The 27,734-nt window shown below is 41.4% G+C and overlaps 1 long non-coding RNA gene across 1 annotated transcript in view; it reads right to left on the bottom strand.

The window, feature by feature from the left end:
* LOC117282225 overlaps nt 1-27,734 on the bottom strand; it is a 412,080-nt gene that overhangs the window by 275,223 nt on the left and 109,123 nt on the right. The window contains exon 2 of the long non-coding RNA XR_004512888.1: nt 5,267-5,293. This is a non-coding gene — a long non-coding RNA (uncharacterized LOC117282225). The remainder of the gene's footprint in view (nt 1-5,266; nt 5,294-27,734) is intronic.

The following is a 27,734-nucleotide window of genomic DNA, read 5'->3' as shown; positions in this document are numbered from 1 at the left end:
AACCCCCGCTGACATCTGTTGAGCATTAAAGCGCTTCCTAGACCGAGAGAAATGACGTTTCCTCATATCCGGGAGGTCTCACTTCCAGACCTGGAGACATGCGACAGGTAACAGCAAAACAGCACCATCCAATGTGGTAACAGAACTGAGCGGTTCGCAGGCTGAACTCAGCTGTAATTAAGTCTTTGACTTCGTATACCGGAAACAGGCCAACATTTGAGCCGACCTGAACATAAAAACAAAGAATTCAGAGCACAAACCATGAAACCTGCTCCCCTTCATTCCAAAGCACTTTTTGTTGGGCCCTGGGCTCTTCTTCAGCTTCGTAACATTTTTACGCAGACGGTAGGACTCCTTGGAAAAGTGTTCAGCCGGTCGCAAGGCCGTTACCTACATACAGGACAACGCAAACACAGAATAAACGCACACATACATCCATTGAGTGAGATTCGAACCCACGATCCCGGTATTCGAGCGAGCGAAAACAGTTCTTGCCTTACACCGTGCAGCCACCGTGATCGGCAACCTTCTCCCCTACTGCATATTATTTCTACATCTATTATTGTTACAACTACTATTTTATTTTTTGTGAAACATATATTACTGAAGTACAGGTTTCTGTATATATCGATTGACTTTCAACGGATTGTTTTTTTCCTTGGCACTACAGCCCCAGTGGGCCTAGGCCTACCTCCACGAACTTCTCCATTCACTTCGGTTTTTCTAGATCCTACACATTCGGTAGGACTCCTTGGGCGGGTGATCAGCTCGTCGCAAGGCCTCTACCTATACACAAACACAGAAAAACACACACTAAACATCCATGCCCCGAGTGGGATTCGAACCCACGTACCCGGTTTCCAAGCGAGCGAAGACAGTAGATGCCTTAGACCACTCGGCTACCGTGACCGGCAGTGTATAAGAATATATAAGAATTCAGTTCGTACCTCACAGGAAACATCCGAACCCACGATCCCGGTTTCCAAGCGAGCGAAGACAGTACATGCCTTAGACCGCTCGGCTACCGTGACCGGCAGTGTATAAGAATAATATATAAGAATTCAGTTCGTACCTCACAGGAAACAGATCCGAACCCACGATCCCGGCTTCCGAGCGAGCGAAGACAGTGCATGCCTTAGACCGCTCGGCTACCGTGACCGGCTTTCAACGGATTATACAGCGTTATATCGCAGAAGATATAATTCTTAATTGGATAGGATGTACTGTATGTAGGTCATATTTCACATTTTGTAATTTGAATATTCCCATCCAATATCAAATCCAGTCTGAGCCTTTCGAAATTCTAACAAAACAAAATGTAATTTATGATGTGTCATGTTCACAGTTTATGATCCTCAAAGATTTTCGTACAATTCTTGTGTCCTTCAAACGTCGCCTATTGTAGACATCGATTATAACGTATGTAAGTAACTTATGTTATTTAATGACGGCGTTTCTATTGAAGGAAAATGATCATGAATTGTGAGTAGATAAGATTTTGAGTTAGTGAAGTAAACCACGAAACCTTTCAGGACACCCGAGAACTTGACTGATATTCTAAGTTTGTTGTCCTAAATATGAAGGAGCGATAACTATACCAACAATGTTGGAAGCTGGAGGTGGGTGAATCGAATGTTTTTTACAAAAGAAATACACCAAATTAATTAACTTCTTGCACGATAATTTATTATTACTTCAAAACTGGAGAAGTTAACCTCAGGCTCGTTTTCAGTGGATAAAAATAATTTAATTCCGCAAGAACTCTTTGAGATGGAACATTTGCATTAATGAACTTTAATTAGAAGCTGATAGGAGAAACCTTTGAGAGTTGTCATGTTAATAATAAAATTTATGCCGTAATAATATATGCATATTTATTTTTATTCCATATAGAGAGTTGTTTCAAGAAATTTTATTTGAGTTTTAACTAAAACAGTCAATGGTAATTTTTCTTCTGTCCTCGGGATATTTTCTTGTCTCACTGCATCATGAAAAATGTCCCTCTTTACAACATCTTCATAAAATCAAACCTCATAGTAATATATGAATACAAAAAATAAGCACAGGGAAATTTTTATCTCTTACACAAACACAATTTAATGTCGAATTTGGAGGGCCGTACCATAAAATGAAGTATTATGAAATTTGGTTCGTTTACGCTCTAAAAATGAAATGGTAACGGTTTAGTAGAAAGAGCCTGTAATTGTGAAATCTATCTTGAAATTTGACCAAATGATTTGGACCCAGACTATGAAAAAATTCGTATACTTATCATCATTCATTCTCTTAAAGCCAGGATCAATAACCGTCATTTTCTCCCAAGACACTTAATGAGTGTAGGATTGACCAGTCTAGGAATAATCATTTTAACTCGAGCTTGTATGAGAAGATAAATAGGTACAGAAATCAATAACTCTTCAGGCTGTAAATCGTCTCTGTACTGAGACAAAAAGAAACGCTCTCCTGACAAAATGACAGCCAGAATTTTGCTAGGATTGCAACAACGCTGACACCGGAGAGGATTCGAGATGAAAATCCCTACACGTATATTCATGCCATTCACACAATTCTATAACAAGTCTGAACGATTAAAGTTGGCAGGATTTACTGCGATTTGTGTGGCGTATCATTGTGTGTTACGCCTATTTTGCTCTAAAATAATGATCATCCATTCTAGTGTAGTTAAACATGATGTCGGGGAGTCGAATTGGTATTAGGGTGTATATCTACCCCTTCCAAAACGCTCTTCTCCTGACCAACATCCAAATTATGCTTCATGTTTACTACGCTGTTCAAGCAAAGAATAAATGACACATTTCTACTTTTGACTTCCGAGTTAACGCAATAATGGTATGGTATTAATTTAATACTGAACTGTGGGATGGCGGAGTCAGTATAGCGACTGGCTACGGACTGAACGACGGAGGGGTCGGAGTTCGAGTCCCGGTAGGGTCAAGAATTTTCTCTCCTCCACAGCGTCCAGACCGACTGTGAGGCCCACCCAGCCTCCTATCCAATGGGTACCGAAGGCTCTTTCCTTTGGAATAAAGTGGCCGGAGAGCGAAGTTGACCTCTCAACTCCATCTAGTATCGAGGTCAAGAATGATGGAACTCTACCTCCACTCCCACAACGTTTTCATAGCATTTTTTTTAACTGCCAGTGGAGTGGGACTAAGTCCCTTGTACTGCGGCCACTTCTGGCCTATTGTACCAGCTCCAGATGATAGGTGAGGGTGATTGTGGAGCAATTCGTGGAATGAAGATTGGCAGGGGAAACCGAAGTACTCGGAGAAAACCTTCCCCAACCACACTTTGTTCACCACAAATCCCACTTCACCAGACCCGGGATCGAACCCGGACTACCGCGGTGGGAAGCCAGCGACTAACCGCTTGACCTACGGTGCGGCCGTTTTCATAGCATAATGCTTATTAACTAAGTATAGGAACTTAAATTTTTAATAATAATTACACACGTGTCGTAAACTAGCATATGACCCATTTAACTACAAGAACGATTTTCAATTCATCCCCTAACATATCCTATCTATTGAATCCACCAAGGAAGAACACCATTCCAAGAGATCTGCTGGCTAGCTCTCCCCTAGGAGGCTCGAAGATTGTGACGCAGTGGCAGAGAACTCTATTGATTTAGCTCCTAAAGCTAGAGAGGTCATGTACGAGTTCTTTCCGAAATTCGCTTCTACGTGTACCCATTTTACTTTTCGATGAAGGCGATGGTGGGAAGCCGGCGACTAACCGCCCAAGCTATGGCACGACAAAGAGTTTGGAAACTCTAAGACTGTAAGACGTAAAGACTGGTTGTACTCACTAACTGCACTGTACATTTTATCCCCTGTGTGTGTGTGGGGGGGGGGTGGAATTTGGTCAGCCACATGTCGGTAGTAACTGGAAACATCGCAGGATTTTGGTTATTTTACATGCCGCACCCAATTAGCGATCACACGTTACACTTGGTTTTCATTAGCAGCTCCACCAATCGAACGGATCATGTAAGCATGGGTGATCTCTACACAAACTCTGATTTCCGGCAGAAAATTAAGGTTAATATTAGCTTTACGCAAAAAGAACATAGTGTTTACAGCTGATGTTACATATAGGGATACTTCAAGTTCTAAAGTTGACAGAGAGCAGTGCTGCCATTCATCCATTACAATAATTAGCAGTAAACACGGCGCAAAGTCTACTAAAAATATGTACGAGCATGTGTCCATACAAAAACCACATGTGTAGAGTGGATACATGTCAATATTTACTTTCTGCCTTGTTAAACTGGAAAGTACAAAACACATTTAACATATTCCATCAGTAACGAACAAAGACTCCATTATTTTAATGAAGAAATTAGTACAAATATTATGTTTTTTGGACATTATCCATCGTTATGTCTTTATCCAAAAACATTGTCCTGTTTATTTCACAAAAATGACGTTTCGGAGACTGGGATCTGTCTTCGTCTTCGGGTAAAACCTACTCAGTTGGGCTCAATCGATCAAACTAGTCCCTATCTCCGGACATCTGTGCCAGCAGCAAGATGGGTTATACAAGCCAAGCACAGCACAAATCATCTGCGAGAGCTAAGAAAACATTAAATTATTAGAAACTCTACACGTATGAGGCCTTGTAGTAGAGAACTATCATGACAGAAATCATCATTGGAGAAAATACATACTCCCTATAGTACCAATACAAGATAAACAGATTTTTTCGCTCAATATACAATTGAAGGAGTTGAAGTTTCTGGACCTCTGCTGTGATAACTGGATATAAATGGGTGAGATGTCCAAGTTGGGTAGAATGATCGGATAGTGACATGTGGGCAGATTCCTTATAATAATGTATGTGGTGTTGGGTTCAATCTGCATCATTCCAACTTATTTTGTGGTCTTCTTATTATGCATGTTGGACGGGTTAAGATATATTTAAGCTGTGTATAAAGTAGGGGGATGTTATGGACCAAAATTAAATACACTGAGCTTCTGCAGAATGCACATTCAATGACAAATTTGACTGAAATCCATTGACTTGTTTTAGAGATTCGACATATGGACGGGCAGTCACGTTCTCCCTACGCACCGCATTCTGCAACTGTGTGGTGTCCTCAGCAACGTCCGTCATAAAGTACGTACGTTGCAATTGACGTACTTCGGCGTTCGCGTGGCCCCAGCCTAAGACGTTAATTGTACTGACACCGTGTAAGGAACACATTCAAACATAAGCAATACATGTTTAGAAATTTGTAACTCACCCCAGGACGAGAAGTCTTAAGCACCGACTGGAACAAAGAAAAATAAATCAATAAGAGACTTATACCTGTTGAAATTTAAATGGCAGACATAAGAACGCACATATGTACAGCATACTCGTATCTGCATTGTTCCTTAACTCCAGTATACTTAGCACAGGGTCTCCCAAAAAGATTGCTACAATTTTAAATTACTATAATTATGTTAATTATTGACTGAAAACGATTTAATATATTTCAAAACACAGAAAAAACTCTCCAAGTTTCATACCTGTTCGTTACAATCCCCCAATATATGCATCTAGTGTCACACGGAATACATGCATACTTTAGTCAATTTCTCGCCAGAATCGCTGTAACATATCCATTTTTACGCCTTCCAAACAGCCACAATGCGATTCTGCAGCTCCTGCAAATTCCTGGGCAATGGTGGTACATAGACAATATCTTTCACATAGCCCCACAAGAATAAATCGTTTTGAGGTAATAACATATTTACAGTAATTTAAAATAGTTGCATTATTTTTGGAAGATTCTGTATATCAGATTTGGTGTACTAGAAAACATGTATTCCAAGGGAGTACATATGTAGCAACTACTAAGATAAGAGAGAGTATGAGAGCTCTATTTTCAAGCACCACCACCGTGAGCTACTTTGGTCTCTTACCCTAAGGCAAGAACATAGACCGAGTCTTTGGAAACAAAACGCTTGAGGAAAGCGTGGATAGATAAAATTACACAAGAGAATCCTCACAGTATGCTGTGATGCAAGCAGCATGTACTGAGAAATGCATACAAGACTTTACTCAGGAAACCTAAATGCAAAAGGCGATTTGAGAGAGAAGTCTATACGCGTACATGGAAAAACAGCAGAGAATTGATTAAGCATCCCAGAGTTACAGCATAAGAACAACAGTAATAATAATAATAACTACGAAACAAACTAACTGGGAGCAGAGGGCCGCACCATAGCTCAAGTAGTTAGTCGCTGGCTTCCCACCGCGGCGGTCCGGATTCGATCTCGGGGTCTGGTAAAGTGGGATTTGTGGTGGAGAAAGTGGCGCTGGGGCAGGTTTTCTCCGAGTACTTCGGTTTCCCATGCCAATCTTCATTCCATTAATTGCACCACTATCACCCTCACCTATCATCTGGGGCTGGTGTAATAGGCCAGAAGTGGCCGCAGTACAAGGGACTTAGTCCCACCCCACTAGCAAAAACAAGAAAAAAGAAAAACTTGGAGCAGAGCCCTTTTGAGATAATTAAATTCAATTCTTTATTACTTATGTGCTGAGTCAACAGCTACAAGGCCAATTACAGACAGAGCACAGTGTAGATACAGGTAGTTACATAAAATCAAAGACATATTACAGTCAAGCACTGGAGGAAGCAACACATTAATTCAGAAAGTAAAGAAACAAAGGAAGATCAGGAGTGGTAAGAAGAACATGATAACTACGAACTACATAACACAGAACATTAAGAGAAAGAATAATATTATTAAAAANACGCAACGTACTTCGCTGGATTTTTCTTTGCGGGAGCAAATGGTTGTAGGGTGTAGTCGCCGGACTATTATGTCGAGATCTTTACCCACCGCTTTGGCAGCATAGGGGCACCGAGCAGAAGGACAGTCAAACACCAAAAACAGTCAGTAGTCATAATAAAGATAATAAGCATTATCCGCTTATCCTTCCAATACTAATGATTCCGGAACGAGTGAACGCAAGTTAAAAATACTAACAAATACTAACGAGAAAATAAACCTCTGCCACGTAATTAAGTAATCGATAATCGTTAAAGTAGCTGTTCTCATACCTCTCTGCTCATACATTATAAATCCTCTTACGTCAATAGAATCGCGTGTCCTCGATCCGATTCTGCGAACTGAATTCTGGGAGATCACAAAATGAAAATGATATTAGATCTGCGCAACAAGGACACTGCAGCATCTAGACCCGTTGCAAAGTAATGATTCTGCAAAAATTACCGTTGCCGGGTAATAACCGAAAAACAGTAACACAGGAATGGTGTTTTCTACGCGGTTCGAGCGAGTCACATGATGCAACAATAGGAAAACTGTTTGGAGATGTGTTTCCTGTGTTGAGAGACTCGACACGAACTTCTTCTGAGATAGTGGTCAAGGTAAAGCTGCCCTGTACCTAGGTCCCAAGCAATGAAGGCATATGGAATGGGGGTAAGAACCTGAACCCAATATATTCTTAATCTCGACAATCGATGGAAGTCAGTGATCCATCTTCGCCCTTCGGAGAAAGACCCTCTGGTACAAATCGATAATGGGCCCCAGAATTCGTCTAGACACCATGGCTAAGAGAATAGTCCGTTCCACGAGATTCAGCCTCGGCCGCAGGCAATAGCCTTGCATCAGAACTGCACGACAAGTGTCCTAAAATTCCGAAATGTATCAATCTAAACGAATATCAATACCTATCTTATTTATACTGGCCGTGACTAAAACCCAAGTTTATACCATCTACGTGTAGGAAGTTCTCACTGAGATTAATGAAAGCAGAACATTTAACCACTGCCTCTTTAGTCTATCTACGTAGCTATGGTTGTAAAGCCCAACAAAGGGTTTGGGCCACTTTTTCAGTTTCTGGATCCTTTACACAGACGGTAGGGCTCCTTTGATGGATGATCAGCCCGTCGCAAGGCTACCTGTACAGGAGAGCACAAACACAGAACAAACTCAAACATCCATGCCTCAAATGGGATTCGAGCCCACGATCTCAGTGTTTGAACAGTCGAAAACAGTTCATGCCTTAGATGGCGCGGCCACTGTGGTCACCGTTGCCTCTTTAGTAGCAAAACTAAATTCCAATTTGAACCTGTCTACTAAAAATATGAATATGAAATCAAGCCAATATTTAAAAATTATTTGCAATATATGTGCATGGGTAAAATGAACCACATCTGCTATCCAATTAAAAAGTATTTATATTTTCGACCTATGGTGATTTACAGCCCTGAAAGTAATTAATTCCATTTGAACGGGAGAATGTCCCACAACCGCCAAAGTATGCCAGTTTAAGAAATAAGTACGTAAGTACCCTACTGCACGGAGCGGTATAAAGGACACTGTTTGTACCAGAAAAATGCCTGGCAATAGCCTAGTACAATTTTCTAAAAAACTTCGCGTATCACTTGCATCCTACAAATTCTTAACAAGTATTACACGAACTCAGCAATTTACTCGTGCATATAAACAACCTGTACGCATTACCGGACCCTAAACTGGGCCAAATAGATCAATTTTACTCATATAATCTCAATGTAATTCTTTGAGATCCACTTCACTACTATTTATCGGAGCCCTACCTGTCTTCCAGGTAGCAGCTTTCCAAGGAGTTTTCTGTATGCTTTCTATGATAACGTACGCCCAATACTGGAGTACCTCCTGAATCAGTTCAAGTTCACAACACACATCTCTGCGATCAAATTTAACGTTGTGCTTCGAACTCCTTGCCCGAGTTCAAAATTTTCAATGTAAGAATTTCTTCGCTAAAATTCTGTATACACACCATGTTTCACCTTTCTCAACCTGACCACGCTAACAACACTAACTGCGCTGTACATTACGAAGTTATTGGTTAGGTAAGAAAAGTTGACAGTTACTCAGCTGATCAAGGAACCCTCTGCCTTTACGGCAATCGTGTTTAAAAAAAAATTAGGAAAAGTAAATGTAAAGTTGTGCCGATCACGTGGCCGCGCGGTTTAAGGCACCAAAATTTTCGCCCGCTCGAATGCTGGGATCGTGGGTTTGAATCCCACTCAAGGCATGGCTGTCTATGTGCGTTTATTCTGTGTGTAGGTAGCGGCCTTGCGACGGGCTGATCCCCCGTCTAAGGAGTCCTACTGACTGTGTGTATAGGATTAAGAACCTGAAAAAGCGGCCAAAGTCCAAAGGGCTATAAAGCGATAGATAGATAGATAGATAGATAGATAGATAGATAGATAGATAGATAGATAGATAGATAGATAGATAGATAGATAGATAGATAGATAGATAGATAGATAGATAGATAGATAGATAGATAGATAGATAGACGTAAAGTTGTCCTTGCGCTTAGTTAATTAAGCAGCACGCCAGGAAGACGTATAGGAGAGCGCGAGTATAGCTCCGCCATTCTTGACCCGTAGTCTGTCGCTATACCGACTGAGCTATCCCGGCTCATAACCCCGTTATGACGTCATAAATCCAGTTCACACCCTCACAACCTATTTCTCTAAGCTTCAGTCCAATACTGACGAAAACATAACGTCTCGTATTCCAAGTGATCAAGGTATCCCTCCTAAAGCGCGTATGTAAATTCTGATTTTACCTATGTCTGACTGTGCTGCTCATTTCACTCTCCTCGATTTAATCACCGTAACCCTCTTAAGAGAAGAGCACAACTTACGAAGGTCCGCATTATACAGTTTTCTCCATGCTCCAGCGGTCTCAGACACAAAAAGTTTACAAAGCTCTGAAAATGTCTTTATATATATGAAATAATTTTTTGTAGGAATAGTAGAAATGGAAGTCTGGTGCGCATAGATCAACACTCGAGTTTTGTCTGGCAGAAAAAATATATAAGGAAATCCTGCCGGCGAAAGCGTGCGTACCCGTGTGTCCACAGCAAAAAGGCAAGTCATGCAGTACGTGCTGGGAATGTTCTACGTCATTACACCAACAGTCGGTCCGCTTTAGTCCCAGCGGAGTCAACTTCTCGCACAACTCAGCCCCTACAGACCACGCGACCACAAATAACTTGTAAATCATGTACCAACCCCCACAGGCAGGTGCCTCGGACAGCAGGGTGGAAAAAAAGAGAATAAACTTTCTGTTGTAATTTTGCCAACCACATAAAATTAAGGTTACTCAGACACAAACTACACTGTGGACTGTTTTTAGTGGACTTACAAGAAAACGTCTCCACCACTAATATTTATGCCAATTGTTCTGTAAAATTGCAATTCTAGGATATATATTTTCTCAAATTAGTACATTTCTTCATCTTCTAAACCTTCGGCGCTCTGGGACGGTTTTTGCCTATACAAATTATTCCTGCCATATAACAATGGACTGCGCGAGATTCGAACACAAAATCCCTGTTACCCTAAACATCACGTTGTACTAATATTACAGTTGCGTGCCGTCTTAAATGTACTGTTCATTTTCTGTCTCTTATGGCGACATGTTTCGGCCATATAAGACCATCATCAGTTACGTGTGGGTCTTAATAAAATTGTTTCACCCTATGTTTTATTTTTACAGATCATCTACAGATCACATTTTTTGCATTCGTCAGACACTGGAGACAAAATGGGAGTACAATGAGAGAGTACCTCAGCTATTCGTACACTTCCAGAAAGCCTATCATTCAGTTAAAAAGTAAAAAGTAAAACTATCCTTTAACAGGCCGTGGAGGCCCATAGGGTTGTGAGACGTTGAGGTTCCAACATTTTTTAGACAATTGGGTTATATATGGCGGTAAGGTTGTTAGCCTTACGCGCCGGCTACCCCTTACCCCCAAGAATATTACTGGTACACATTTCTGTTAGAGGCTGAGTCGACCCCAGGGTCATAGTGCGGCTGGAAGTATTAGGTAAATTGAAAAAATCCAGTGACCTCATTGGGATTTGAACCCGCGACCTCCCTGCTTGTAGCATAGTGCCTCAACTAACTACGCTACCGCGTGCTCCCCACCCCCAATGATTCAGTTAGAAAGGAAATATTGTACAATATTTTGGTAGAGTTTTGGTTACCCATGAAACTAGTTGAGTTAATTAAAATGTATTCAAACGAAATATACTGTAAGTCCGTATAGGTAAACATTTATCTCATACATTTTCTATCTGAAATGGTATAAAACAAGGAGATGTTTTATAACCCTTGCTTTTTAATTTTGATTTAGAATATGCCATTAGGAAGGGCCAGGAAAACCAGGTGGATTGAAATTAAATGGGACACTTCAGCTGCTGGTCTATATAGATGATGTGAATCTATTGGGAAATATCTAGATACCATAAAGAAAAACACAGAAACTTTTAATTGACGCTAGTAAGGAAGCTGGTCCAAAAGTAAAAGCAGAGAAAACTAAGTATGTGTTGCTCTCTCGTCACCAGAATGCAGGACAAAATCGAGACATAAAGACAGGTAATACACGTAGATCCTTTCAAAATCTGGAACAGTTCAAATACACGTATTTGGAACGGCAGTAACAAATCAAATTTTGATCCAGGAGGAATTTAAGAGAAGATTAATTTCAGGTAATGCTTGCTACCATTCAGCCCAGAACCTTTTGTCTGCTCGTCTGCTGCCTAAAAACGTAAACATTTGAATATACAAAAATATAATTTTTCCTGTGGTTCTGTATGGGTGTGGAACTTGGTCTCTGACATTAGGGGTGCTTCAGAACAGGATGCTGAGGAGAATATTTGGACCGAAGAGAGATGGACAGACGGGAGGTTGGAGAAAACTGCATAATGAGGAGCTTCATAACTTGTACTCTACTCCAAGTATAATTAGAATGATCAAGTCAAGGAGGATGAGATGGACAGGGCATGTAGCATGCATAAGGGAGAAGAGGTATGCATATAGGATTTTGGTGGGAAATCCAGAAGGATAGAGACCATTCTGAAGACCTAAGAGTACGTGGGAAGATGATATTAAAATGGATCTTAGGGAGACAGGAAGGGGAGATATGGACAGCACTGATCTGGATAAGAACAGACACTAGTGGAGGGCACTTTTCAACATGGTAATAAACTCTCGGGTTCCAAATATCCTGGGAAGTTCTTGAGTTGCTGCAAGATTGGCGGCTTCTCGAGAAGGGCTGGGTTCCGTAGAGTTAGTTAGTTAGTTAATTAGTTAGTATGCTTTGTTTTGTATCACAAGTATTTATTTTTCTTGGCACTACAGCCCCAGTGGGCTTAGGCCTACCTCCATGAACTCCGTTCACTTCGGTTTTTCTAGATCTTAGACATACGGTAGGACTCCTTGGGCGAATGATCAGCTCGTCGCAAGGCCTCTACCTGTAGACAAACACTGAAAAACGCACACAAACATCCATGCCCTGAGTGGGATTCGAACCCATGATCCCGGCTTCCGAGCAAGCGAAGACAGTGCATGCTTAGACCGCTCGGCTACCGTGACCGGCATCACAAGTCTTTACTCGATGTTAATTTTTAAATTATTTGTTCGCAGAAATAAGTAAAAGTTCTTTAAAACTTCACTCAGAATTTCCAGAGACGGAGAGCACAGAAATACAACCAATCCAGTAGGGAGATGTACCTAGACACGCCACCGCAATATACACAACATGCAAATATAAACACTATAGAGACGACTATACACACAGCTGTAATTACATACATAACACAAGAGCCGTGGGGCCGAATGCAGCATAATAAAATGTTAACGGATATATTTTACTGACCTTTTAAAGAATTTCTAATTATTTCTATGAACAAATAATTAAAAAAAAACAAGTAACATCAAGTATAGACGTGTAACACAAAATACAGCATACAATGAAACACATTAAAAGGATTCACATACACCTGACGAAAGCCGTATAAAGCCGAAACATGCCATTGTAAGATAAGATATATATGAACCAGAAATTGAACGTTGCAATTAAGACGTTTTATATTGCAACACGACGCCCGAAAGCCGGAATAGACCCCCCTGCCTCTTTCCCATCGGTGCACATTGGATAGGAGGCTGTGTGGGCACCAGAGCCGGTCTGGGCGTTATGGAGGAGAGATGAATCTCGCCCCTACCGGGAATCGAACCCAAGTCATCCAGCCCGTAGCTCATAGCTATCACGGTTCTTACCTCCTTGGCGTTCTGCATAAGACAGATATGACAGCATAAATTCATCCGCGATAATACAGCTACAGGTTATAATTCTGTTGTTTCTAATTGTTTAATTTATAATCCATATACCTCTGTAGAAAGTTCTATGTTTTATATACACGCTCTCCCACCCCCACCCCCCAGAAACTGTCAGAAACTAACAAATTCTGGAAAGGTAAACCCAATCTGTTCTGGCTTACCAACCAAATATTTGGTACACCATTACATCAGTATAGAACAGAACACACAGACCCGAGGTATACGTAGATTACAGTGAAATGTGAAGTTGGTGGCCAAATTAAGGAAAAATAAGAGGTATCTGGAATGGAGTGATGACCGTTCACCCGTGGTCTCGAGTTCAGAACTTCTTAACGTAAGATGGAACCATCAAACCCAGCCACATGAGACCAGGCAATTAAATGAATTCATACAGCAGGGAACGACACACCAAGCAATGGCTTTTAATAAAATCCCTATGGATATCAGAGTTTACTGAATAAAAACCGAAAATGATTTTTTGTTTTGATAACAACGTAAGAGGCCCGATGTTTACAAGTACAGAAAACAGTTATATTTTACAAACAGGTCGACATGTACTTCACAGCAGTGCTATGTCATACGGCAGCTGTGTTAAGCGTGTTTTACGTTTTGACTGAGTGGGATGGAGAAAGTTTGAAAATTGGGAGAAAGTCTGAAAGCACATCCCTTGCAACAAGCACTCAGTTTCAATGTCATGGCGCTTTATAATGAACCCTACGTACAGTAGAGAGGTTCTTGTTAGCAAAAGTATCCTACAGCGCGACAAGATGTTCAGTCCGTTCTCGATTCGGTTTAACTGTGATATGTAAACTGATGAGCGTACATAGTCTCAAACGAGACATCAACATAACTACGTTGATTTTAATTCCACGAACACCGCCGCAATAATTAGCCCTTCAAAGAATGAAAGAGAGAGAGACAGAGAGGTGAAAGTGTAGCAGAAGAGTGCGTGAAAATTATAAGTCACGGGAGAAAGTTCCTAGCCTTCGCCCGATTGTCCTTCTGATAAAGGCAGTATGGGAGTGAAGACATTAAAATAGTGGCTTTGATACCAAACGGGCTGGATTCTTATGCATTTAAGTCCGAAGGGCTGAATTAAAGCATGCAGTAGCAACTTGGAAATTAGGAACCATCTCACCATTTGCACAAAGACAGAGGAAAACCAAGAAAACCTGTTCCCAGACGGCCGGTCACAGCACCTTCCGGATGCATAATGATTTCTAGCTAGAAGTGCAGTAAGCAAAAGAATGTGGGTTATTCCCTAACATATATGTGCTGTTACTTTATTGGCAATCTGAATTTCCTTTAAATAATATATAAAATTCAGTCCGTACCTCACAGAAAACACATTACACCAACACTACAAAGATCAGGCGGTTAATGTTGTTTAAGGAAAAATTCTCTCTATATTGCGAGGACCATACGAAACACACAAATGTACTTTCTGTGGGAAGAATGCAGAGTTTTAGTATAGAACCACTGGTATTTAAAGGGTTTAAAATTTTTAAATTCGCTTAGTGTGGGGTGGAGTCCAACTGGGTCCACTCGGCACGGAGGCCACTGATTGGCCTATTTTAGCCTGCCCCAGGTGATTATGATGATGAAGAATTTGGTGGAATGAAGATTGGCAGGAGAAAATCCGCCCCAGGGCCACTTTGTCCACCACAAATCCCACTTGACCAGACCCGGGATCGAATCCGGGCCGCCGCGGTGGGAAGCCAGCGACTAACCGCTTGAGCTATGGCGTGGCCTATTTAAAGGGTTAATAATCCTGTCATCGACGCTATAAGTCCTACAGTCCTATAGTCCGGATGACAGTATTGTTAAATAATCAAATGAAAGAAAAATAAGTAGGAATTTTGAGCAAATGACTTCGAAGGAATCAGTCCAGCATTTGTCTGGAGAACTGAGGGAAACAATGAAACATGTCAGTCAAGATGGAGGGTAACCTGACCGAGAATGAGATCGGATCATCGTACTTAATCTGAATCAAACGCTGAAACCTCTCGTTCCTTTACTTAAATTGTATTTAAATATGAGTACGTCTGTGTATGTATTTAAATACTTTCTCTGACACAAGATTTGAAAGCAGTATGAAAGATAATGAAGTGAATATAGATTTTGAGGTTATGCTGTACTTTATGAGACAAATGCAACAATCTCCTAACTTGTTGTAAGGGGCCACTTTTTTTTTCTGTTCAAGTTTATTCGTCAAACTTGTATTTTAAAAATTTAAATTCCCTCGCAAATATTTTTACTTCTTTACTATTTATTTAACTACACTGTTAATAAATCAGTAACGTCAAATTATAAAAAAAAATAGTGAACAGTGAACTGGAATTCATTTATAAGGACAAGGTATAATCCCGGCATTGCCTGGAGTGACTAAGCAAAATCACGAAAAATCACAGTCACAGTAGACAGTGTCCCGGATGAGATTCGAAATAATCATTCTCCTAATGCATATTAGAAGCTTTACCGACTGAGTCATCGTGCACGGTCGCGTATTTTAAACCTCTTGACTCTTCTGTAGAGAGACCCCGACAATTCTGTGAAATGTGCCGGGTCTTACTATGCATCTCATTTCACAAGATTTCAGGCGCCATCTTATACATTTATCCACACTACGAAATGGCCGCGTACAATGAACGTCCGTCTGACAAAGGAAACTCTTCTTCTGGCCTGTCAAATGCTGCAACAATGGAAGTGAAGTTACTTCCGGAAGGGGAGAGAAGGTCCGTCCGGTTGGATGGATTGAAGGCTTGGTTCCTTGCAGAAAGGTGTGACACAAGTAGAGAGACCGGTGGAGATTAGGTTCAAATTCCCTAAAGGCGACGAAGCGAGCCTGAGACCCAACTTTCCGCTGAACTTTGATGTCATATCACAGTCAGTGCCCACACATGGAAACTTCTGATCCATCCGCACACAAGGGACGGCAGATTTAACGCGAACACTCTTGTCTAGTTGCTGGTAACAAAACTAGAGGACTGGAACATTTCAGATATATGTGACTTGACGATTTGGCATATTTTTAAAAGTATTAAAAGTTTTGGTTTCATGAAAGTTATCCCCAACTAGTATTTTGGTTTTCAATTATGTCCCAACAGTAAGCCGGAATAGGTCGTGAAGCTGACCTTTCACCTATATCAAGTGCCGAGGTAACAAATGGTAAAGCTATTCCTCAACATCCCAAATGTCTTCTTGGCGTGATTCTTAATTAAGTAAGAACAGGAACAACTTTGTCTTTTGACTTAACAGTTCAACAACGCCAATATAAAAAAGTATTCTGTTGAATCGCATTTGAGCCATTTCAATAAAAATCGCATTAATAAAACCCATTTTTTTTGCCTATTTCTATATTGTCTTTTATTTAGTAAAAACCTTCTTCTCTTATTTCTTCCTTATCGCTTTCTCTGAAGCAGTAGATGTCGAGCTGTGGGAATTTAACAATGTACCACTACACCGATACTTGTCTAAAAAAATAGAAAATATAGGAATATTATTTAACACAAGGGACGGTAGCTGTAACCAACATGAATAATTCAAATCATGTACGTGGCGGGCAAAAAGCTAGTATTCTTAACCATTTAGAGCCCTGTAGTTCTATATGTACTGCTTGCTTTAACATATTAAATTCCTGCATTCTGACCACAAATGCATATAATTATATACCACAGGTTTAGATGTTGTACAATGGAACCTTCATGTTCACCGACTCCACAAAACAGGAGTTTCCATCAGAAGATGGTATTCAGACACTTGGTTAAGAAATGGCCCATCTTTCATGCAGTCCGAAAACTCATTGTTGTGTTCACAGGAGCTTGAGTTAAGCCCTGGCATGTGTTTGACGAGTTGAGTTCGCAACATTACTCTAAGATTCATTTTCATACAATTCTAGCATCTAAGTTTATATTTCCCAAGCTGTCGCTTTTCTATAGGTTTACAGATTGAAATTCTGTAGGCATTTCTCATCTGCCTCACGTGTGCTGCATGCTCCGGCCACTTCTACCTCGATAAATTGATTACCCTAGCATACTATACGGAGAGAATATACACGTATTGCGAAACTGCTCACTGCGTTTTCTCCACCCCTTTTTTGCCCTTAGACTGCAGAAGTTTCCTCTGGTTTCGGTCTCAAACACCATCAACTCTCCCTCCCTTAAGAGTAAGATAAAACGGTGAAGTTTTCCTTGTGCTTAATTAATTATGCACTACTCCATGAAGGCGTATGGGGGAAGTGGATGTACAGATTGACATTTTCTTGACCTCGGCACTAGGTGGAGGTGAGTGCTCAGCTTCACGCCTCTGCCGCTTTACCCCGGATAAAGAGCCCCCGGTAGCCACTAGACAGGAGGCTGGGTGGGTCCCAGAGCCCTTCCCTTAGAGTGATAAATCAAGTTTCGTGTACAATTCATGAGGAAAGTTTATAGCTTCTATATAATAACCACTAGATTCACAGATAGGGCATTAGGAGCATAAAAACTCAAGAAAATGAGACTGTAGAAACAATTTATATATATATACATATATATATATATAGAGAGAGAGAGAGAGTGTGTGAAACTTCTTTAAAAGACCATATTTGTGTGGCATTAATTGCGTTTAGGGCCCTCTTACTGCAATGTAATCGTCTATTCAGAAATTGCCCCTATCCCAACGAGTGGCCATTTTTGGCCCTTATCAAACTCTGTATAAAAGGACACACTAGATATATTTGCCAGCATGAAGATAAGAAATGACTTAACGCCATTATTTACAGAGGTTCGGGACAAAATTGGAAATATAATTGTGAAAACAAATTTAAAACTGTACCCCAAATTACATTACATTCGTCTCTAAAGCCAAGACACCAGCAGTGTACGTATTGTATGTAAGGGTAGTACATATGTGCATGTATATGCATGGTTTTGTTTAGTTAGCACCAGACAAATTTCTTATTGCATCTGCTAATCATGTAAAACAATATTATGGGCAATAAATTCGCATGATATAGTTATTACGTTATATACGAGTATATATATATACTGCAATAACTATATCGTACGAATTTATTGCAATATATATATATACTCGTATATAACGTAATAACTATATCGTACGAATTTATTGCCCATAATATTGTTTTACATGATTATGGACTGGACGGGTGAGAAATTTGCTAATATGGTACAGTAAACACCATATATGCCTGTCACGGTAGCCGAGCGGTCTAAGGCATGCAAGGCCTTCGCCNCTGTAGTGCCAAGGGAAAAAAACACCATATATATATATATATATAGAACAATAAGAAAAACGTAATCCCAAACTATACAGCACCTAACGCTTATGCAACCCATACATCGCCTTTGTAAGGAGTGCTGCTTACATCAAGTTTCTTTGCGTTTACATCACAGAGAAAAACATAGCGGGCACAGTAACTGTGACATTTACACAACTTTCCAGACAGATATTCTTCTCTGTCGTCTAAGGGTAGTTGTTGTGCACGCAGTGAAACCTAATACCAAATACAGTAAAATGGAATATTCTCTACCTTAATAGGGCCTGCCAATTCAGAATTATGGAAATGGCCGAGTTTGTTTGTGATATGTTTGGGGGTTTAATTACAGCCTGAAATTACTCATATTCATGGTTTCAACACAGTGCGGCCTTAAGGAGCAAGATCGCCTTTGATCCCCACTAACTATGCTTCTGACCAACCGACTGACATACACGTAATATATGCATAGTTCCTATTTATGCTTGTAAGGAAGATAATATACCGAATGTGTTTTAATCAGGTTAGCCTCGATCATTTTTTAATGGTCTAAATAAATTTTGACTGCTTACTGCATTAATGTTTTACTAATTTATTTATTTCATTTGTGTGTGTTTCTCTGTGTATGTATTCGCATTCACTAACGTCATTTTGTGAGTACCTGGTTACTAAAGAAGCCAATGATACGCAAGAAACTATTTATTTGTCAGTTTACAGGCATACGCTACGCACTTATGTATCCCTATCAACTCAAACAACATGAAAGGTAAGAGAGGCCGAAACTCCGAATAGCCTTTACTGCAGCTTCAATGCTACAACAGAAGAAACTCACTCGTGAACAAAATAGGACACTAAGGCACAAACAGAACAACTTGGTATAGTACCTTGAAGTAGGCTACGAATTAATATTTTCAAATCCTTACAAGCTCACAAGTTAGCATTATCTTCTATTTTTATTTCGCGCAATGTAATCTCGGTGATATGAAGTATATCGTTAAATAAACCAATTAAATATGTGAAGTCCCTTAGTATTCAGAAAGTACACACACTTAACCAAAATTTAACTGAAGTTCGGTTCTCAGTTACGAAGTGTAACCATTCCAAAATCTCGTGCAATATGAAACATCTCATAAGGTCCACTCAGCTCCGTGAAGATAATTGAGGAACTATTTCAAGGAAATGGCGGCTCCGGTCTAGAAAACCGAAATTAACGGCCATGAGGATTCGTTGCGCTGGCCACGCGACATTCTCTATCCCCTAAAGTTGGCACTAACTTCGCCGACAAGCGGCGGTCACTCGATCGGTATAGTTCGCCCACGACTTAAGCCACGGAGTTAGTTTTTTTTACAATTAATTTTAAGTTTAAAATTTTGAAGTTTTGTGGCAGCAGTGTTTTATTAATGTTAGCACATAAAATCCCTTGCCGTAATTGGAGTTATATTCGTTTGTAGTGTTGTGTGTGTGTTCCGGAGGGTCGCGATGGTCGCTGTATACTGATACATGTCTGATGACGTAGAGTAGAGGCGTGAGTCTGTGTAGAGGGTGTGGGTAGAACAAAACTGTTCGTGGAAGAAAGATTTAGAGCCAGATCGGAAGATGCCTTCTATACCGTACAACCGGCGACTGATGAGTGAATCCATGAGCCACTGTACCCCAATTACTGAGGGGTCGCCAGGCGCGAAAAAGAAAAGAAAGCTTTCCCAATTTAGAAGTTGGACTGTACACGCAAAGAACACAAAGGAAGCTGATGGGAGAATTGGATCGAGGCTGATTTCTACTTCCTTTTTCCACTCTTTCCCTCAGAATCAAAGCAGGCTTACGTCAAAAACCTCGATCAGACGATGACGCGTCTATATAAAAACTCCCAAATCGACGACGACGCCAATAACAACGTCGTTTCAAAGAAGCCTCCTTCTTCAAAGACGGATAAAAACGAACAGTATTGGGAGTCTTTACGTAATGGAGAGCCAGCCCCAATGTTTGTAGTAATTGAAAGCCGTTTGTTAATAACACGCAAGACACAAACTGCAGTAGAACCATGGTAGCATCTGCGCCCCATTCACGTGTATTTCCTGCAGCACCAAGTAACTCACATGTCCGGTCAAAGATATTGCCCTCATTACTCCCTTACCCCTGTAATTAACTTCACTACTGCCTCCAGTTCACGTGCTCAAACTCCAAACGCAAGATCTAATATTAATAGAATTCACAATACAGTTTCCCGTAGTCTCTCTACATATGCATTTAATGAACATAATGTGACAGTTTTTTCAAGCCAGAAAAAGCCCGATGCTTGGTAAACACATTCCTAACGCCGGAAAAAATATAAGAATTTCCGTCATTGTCATCATTGCAAGGCAACGACTCCGTAAACAATCTCGCGGCAACGAATACGAAATAATAAGGTGCCCAGTACTAAGCGACGTAGCTGTAAAACACCGCTACAACAATTCTGGCAACAGAATGTGTCTATGTTGTCCGTGTCGAAAATTTAAACCGACGGAGGCGGGGTCGAATACCTCCACCGTAACCCTGCGAGTCGTAGGAGAAGACGAAAAAGGAAGTCTCAAATCTGAGACAGTAAAATATGGTCGCGAGTCCCAAGGGACTCGGACCCGAGAAAGACAGCGCTAGCAAGGGCCAGCAACATATATACAAAAGATAGACCCGTCCTCTCGTCAGAGAGGGCGCCCCACAGAAACGAGACCACAACTGTCAAACAGTAATAAATATCCGGTCATGAGACCCAGATAGGCCTCGACACCAAAACTTACTGATTGCCCATCAGTCGCAATGAGATTTGGATTTTTACTTTGACTACGATGGAGCTGAGTGGTCAGCTTCAGGCCCTAGTCGCTTTAACTCCGGATAAGAGAGCTAGGGCAGGTTTTCTCAGAGTACTTCGGTTTCCCCTGCCAATCTTCATTCCACCAATTGCTCCACAATCACCCTCACCTATCATCTGTGGCTGGTACAATAGGCCAGAAGTGGCCGCAGTACAAGGGACTTAGTCCCACCCCACTAGCAATAAAAAAAATACCTTACACAAAGAAAGGAGACTAAACTGTCAGTTATAGCGCGTCGCTGTATTGGGAACGAAATAAAAATATCATTTCGAAGACCAGGAAACAAAGCAGCGCCGCCAAAACAATTTCTGCTTTCTCCTTTTGCCTTCAAATAATAGTGGGATAAAAAAAAAAACCTTTATTGCGCTTCTTTGGCTCATCTTATGATAAACTCTGAGTGCCAGACGGAGGGGCAAGACCTATACTTTCCGATTCACATTCTTCTTTTTTTCTTGCTCTCACTTTGGAGCACAGGGCTGATTTCTCAGTTTCTTCATCATTTTGCGGACGGTAGGACTCCTTGGACGGGTGATGAGCTCGTTGCAAGGCCTATACCTAAACACAGGACAACAGAAACACAGAATAAACACATACACACACACACACACCAAACATCCATGCCTTGTGTGAGATCCGAACCCACGATCCCGGCTTCCGAGCGAGCGAAGACAGTACATGCCTTAGACCGCTCGGCTACAGTGACCGGCTCATACATGCGATAAAAACACAAAATACAATAATAATACTTCTGGGTTTCCAAAGGTCTATGACAAGAGTTCATTAAATATAGAAATATTATATCCGGCTCTTCCCCCGAAATGTGGCGTACATCAACCAAATACAACATGACAACTACAATATTGGTATTGTGACATGCTGAGCTATGGATGGCGCCCCTCCCCCACCCCCCACCAGCCGTGATGCGCCGAGCGAAGCCGAAGCGAGCCGATGTTAGCCGAGTCCTAGCATCCTGGTCGCTAGGCAACGCGAGTCAACAGCGGTGACGTCACCAAGTAGTAACAGCGGTTACTTCCGCTAGCGTTACTAGCAACACGGCACCAGACGACAATTGGCCGATCAAGGCTATATAAGGAGCAGCGAAGGCTATTCACAGTCAGTTGTACTGAGTCAGTCAGTTAGTCCTGGAGCTATCGCCGAGTCAGTTCTGAGTTAGCCAGCAACTAGTCGGTTGTATTCTGGCATTTGGAGTGTACTATTTATGATACTGCAGATAGCAGTAATCGTAAATCCAAGTAATTTGGGTGTTTGTAAGAGCGAGTGTGAAATAAAATTCGCTATATAAAATACGGCGTGAATTTATTCGTCGCGATATACGCCCGATACGCGACAGTATTACTACGAACACCATTCAACTGTATGCCGATCACAGTGGCCGTGAGTTCTAAGGCATGAACTGTCTTCGCTCGCTCGAACGCTGGGACCGTGGGTTTGAATCACGATCAAGGCATGGATGTCTGTGTGTGCGTTTATTATGTGTTTGTGTTTTCCTGTATTTAGGTAGCGGCCTTGCGACAGGATGATCAGTCGTCCTAGGAGTCCTATGGAATGTGTAAAAAATGATTACGGAATTAAAGAAGAGGCCAGGGCCCAACAAAGGGCTCTAGAGCCATGAATGAACGAAAGAATGAATAAAATGTATGTAGAACTGCGAGTCTAATATTTTGTTTTTATATAATCTGATCTTTTTTATTTTTTTTATTGCTAGTGGGGTGGGACTTAGTCCCATGTACTGTGGTCACTTCTGGCCTATTGTACCAGCCCCAGATGATAGGTGAGCGTGATTGGGGAGCAATTGGTGGAATGAAGATTGGCAGGGGAAACCAAAGTACTCGGAGAAAACCTGCCCCAGCGCCACTTTGTCCACCACAAATCCCACTTGGCCAGACCCGGGATCGAACCCGGGCCGCCGCGGTGGGAAGCCAGCGACTAACGGCTTGAGCTATGGCGGGGCCTGTATATCTGATCTTAACCGGCAATGAATTTTCTTCTACGATGCTGACAGTTGAAAGTATTACATTCGCTTCAGAAATCTGAATATTTCACACAAATTGTCTCCAGATCACGCTCTCTGCAGGGTTTCGTGTGAATGACATTCTCTCTTAACCTTCAGCACATGGAAGGCATAACTGTGTTTTATTCAAATGGCAGAATCTTAATTTTCTTCGCATGGCCCATCTCTTTCTACGCGGTTCCACGTCCTTCGCTCTGCGTACACTACAATTTTTAACGATCCTGAGGAAATTAAAGAATTATTTAAATACAAGAACGGGAACCCAGCTTAACGCTTAATGGTTTCATATCCAAATGAATGAATGTGTACTTAATTATAATACAGCTTCTTTTATCGCCCTCTGAAACTGAAATACAATACTTTTGATTTGGAAACTTGGAAACGGAGGCTTTTACAGCTGTGGTCTGTGGCACAGTGGCCGGCTGATAACAAGTGCAGTAGGGCCTGATTAAGATAACACACAAATTTTAGTACATCCAGGAATTATGCAAGGCAAATCGTGTGGAACAGTCGGGATAAGTCCAAGGGAAAACCTCATTTTCACAGAAGACCATTATGCGGGTGACTGCAGCTGATGGCATGTGCTTACAACGCAATTTCCCCCCACAGAATACACCCTGTAAACGTTTGTGAGACCTGCTATGTCACTGCTTTCCATCAAGTCTGTGATGTTTCGTTATCACGCCATTTCCGACACGAGTTGCCGACACAAAGCTCAGCCACAACAGCACAGTACAAGGGCCCGCCTCCTCATTGTTCTGGTTCAAACAGATAGTGCATTTTTGCTTCTCTTTCCTGTACCATTCTCTCGGCTTCAAATCATTTCCACAATGGTTTTCTTCACTCCTAGCTGTTTTTCTTTCCTTTTTATTTAGTTCATTTAATACCCCTTAACCCTCTCCCCTTGTAAGGTTTAGTTGCTGTGTCTTCCCTTCCTAACACGCATGTCTCATTATCACCACATCGGGTACAGTTCCATCAAAAATGATAAAACTTCTCTTTAAGTCCCCCGTCAAATATCAAGTTCTCATAATGGTGGTTACGAAGAGTTCTGTTCCCTGTGATATGTCGTGTAATCCGTTGAAAGTCAACTGACGATTCCTGGTACCCATTTCTGTTAGAGACTGAGTCGACCCCAGGGCCATAGTGAGACTGAAAGGATTAGATAAATTGAAAAAAAAAAAATCCACCACATCGGGACTTGAACCCGCGATCTCCCGGCTTGTAGCATAGTGCCTCAACCAACTACGCTACCGCGTACCCCACAGAGACAACTTATTTTTCCTTGGCACTACAGCCCCAGTGGGCCTAGGCCTACCTCCATGAACTTCTCCGTTCACTTCGGTTTTTCTAGATCTTACACATTCGTTAGGACTCCTTGGGCGGGTGATCAGCTCATCGCAAGGCCTCTACCTGTACACAAACACAGAAAAGCGCACACAAACATCCATGCCCTGAGTGGGATTCGAACCCACGATCCCGGTTTCCAAGCGAGCGAAGACAGTACATGCCTTAGACGGCTCGGCTACCGTGACCGGCCAGAGATAACTTTACCGTATTAAATTTACAAACAGGAAATATACTACAAACATACTTAACGACATAAAAAAATTATCAGCGAAACTAGATATCAAATGCAACAAAATAGGAACCCTAGAAAGGCCTAGAGGTTTCCGCTTAAAAAGTGACACAGTAACACCTGAGAGTAGATGGTAAAACCAATTTAATTTCTGAATTTCGGAACGAATATTTGAGGACGAGGATGAGGAACGTGAAACAGAGGAACGGGTTCTTTAGACCGTAAGGAACCCCATCAACATTACATGACGGAGCAAGTAAGGGAACTGGAAACCATCCAACATTAATGCTTTCAATAAGCTTACTTCTTTCATGACAGCGGTGGAAGATCTGAAACTCGAAGCCAAAGCCCCTGAAAGCGAACAGATACGGAACATGATGTGGAGCTTGTTAGCTGATGACGTGATGGGATGTAATATAGGTTAAGCATTCCGACAAGAGGGCCCTCTCTGCGTGGGTGGCTGAGCCATTTTAAGCGTCACTGCACCCAGCCGGCCTAATACACTCTTCCGCCTTCCCAGCCACAAGCTGCGTACATCATTTGCGGACAACTTCGACAGAATGATTTCTGTTATTGTATTATTGTAATCCCTCTTGCACCCTCTGGAGCATAGGACATCTGTCAACCGCCGTTTCATTTCATTTTCTTTTAATCTTACAGACAGTCGGTAGAATTCCTTTAACGAGGGGTCAGCCCGCAACAAGGCCGCTACCTACACACAGAATAAACGCAGACAGACATTCGTGCATCAAGTGGGATTCGAATTCACGATCCCGGTTTTCGAGCGGGCAAATTTATTTCATGACTTAGACCGTAAGACCACTGCGATCGGCGATTTACTCTATGATCATATCAAATGTTTAAACAATGTAGATATGAATTCTATAAGATATAAACTTTAATGTGGAACTCGAGGATATCTAATCAGGATATTCGGTCTCCGAGTCAAGATTTGAAGCCAAGACTTCCAAAAGACGAAGCAGGAGCGCTAACCATTCGACCGAGACATCGAATACCATCTATTTATTGATCCCTGTATTGTCCTACCTATTCCATTTTATTTATTAACTTAATTATGATTTTGTTTATTTCTTATTTAATAACATTTTATTTATTCCTCACTCATTCGTTTATTTAATATTCTATTTACACAATATGTATTTATTCATTCACTCTGAATTAACATGTGCATAATTTCTAAAAATTTGAATACCGCACTGGACTTAATATTCTGAGAATTTACTTCGATGAAAGACCCACTTTATCATCACTTACGCTATTCTTACAGTATTCGATTTTGACCTTCGTTCACACCCAGCCAAGCAACTCCATATGTATGCGTGTCCACAAAGTCAAACGGTGTACTTGTTCCCGTACCTACGCACCACTCCATGAAAATGTAGAGAAGAAACGGAGGTTACATTCCATACACCTTTAAGGCTGGGGCCACACGAGCGCACGAAGTACGCCCGTTCCAACGAAGGTACTATATGACGGACGTTGCTGAGGACACCACACAGTTGCAGAATGGGGTGCGTAATTTTTTGTCTGCAGTGGAGCCAGAAGAAAGCGTAGCATTCGCCTCTCTTTTTTATTTCTACAACGGACGTCACGACGTTCGTTACAACGCACGCATTTTCTGCGCTCGTGTGGCCCCAGCCTAACCTCTGCACTAGTGAAGGTGAGTGGTCACATTTCCGCTCCAGCTGCTTCAGATCTGGAGGAACCCCGATGTGACTCATACAGAAGGCTGAATGGACGAATCTGGGTATATTGGTAGTGAAGAAAATCCTGACCCTGACGGAAATCGAACTTCGGTCATCAAGCTCTTTTTTTTTTCTTGGCACTACAGCCCCAGTGGGCCTAGGCCTACCTCCATGAACTTCTCCGCTCACTTTGGTTTTTCTAGATCTTACACATTCGGTAGGACTCCTTGGGCGGGTGATCAGCTCGTCGCAAGGCCTCTACCTGTACACAAACATAGAAAAACGCACACACACAAACTAAACATCCAAGCCCTGAGTGGGATTCGAACCCATGATCCCGGCTTCCGAACGAGCGAAGACAGTACATGCCTCAGACCGCTCGGCTACCGTGACCGGCACCATCAAGCCCTTTACTGGTTGAAATATTTCAACTCCTAATTTACAGTCAATTCCAGTATTAAAACAACAAAGCGTTATATCTTCAGACACTGCAATGGTAACTGTAGTTACAAATGGCTCCACTGAAACGTGACATCTAAATTTAGCCATAGTGTGCGGAAAAAAAACAGGTTGAAGCATTTTAATACTATGCATATGAACATATATTCTGTTGAACGCAGCGTGGAAAACGTGTATTTTATAAATCCAGATTAATTAACTGATTTAAACTAACACATTTTATTAGTTCAGCCCCTGAATGTTTTATACCGTTGATAAATTAAAATGGAGTTCTCGGGTAAAATGTATGTAATTATCAAGAGTTACAATGTATGACCAGCATTATTGTCTCTATTTACAACAGGTGTCAAAATATTGTTAGAATAACATTTTCAATAAAGTTTAACTATATTTAGTCAGAGACTCACTCATGGAGGTGAGCCCTTCTAGAGAATACGTCAATTGTGCAGCTAATCAAGAACTTACCATCATTTTATGGAACCCGAAGGTTCATTACCTTGCTCACAACAGCCCTCCACTGGTCCCAATCCATACTATCCCATCCTATTTCCCTAAGATTCATTTAAATATTGTACACCCACCGAAGTGTTGGTCTTCCCAGTGGTCTTCTTCCTTCCGGCTTTCCCACCAATATACTGTATGCATTCCTCCTCTCCCCCATTCGTGCTACATGCCCTTCCCATGTCATCCTCCTT

The sequence above is a fragment of the Cryptotermes secundus genome, unplaced genomic scaffold (genome assembly GCF_002891405.2).
Source record: "Cryptotermes secundus unplaced genomic scaffold, Csec_1.0 scaffold159, whole genome shotgun sequence".
Classification (NCBI taxonomy): domain Eukaryota; kingdom Metazoa; phylum Arthropoda; class Insecta; order Blattodea; family Kalotermitidae; genus Cryptotermes; species Cryptotermes secundus.
This window is presented reverse-complemented; position numbering and strand designations above follow the sequence as displayed.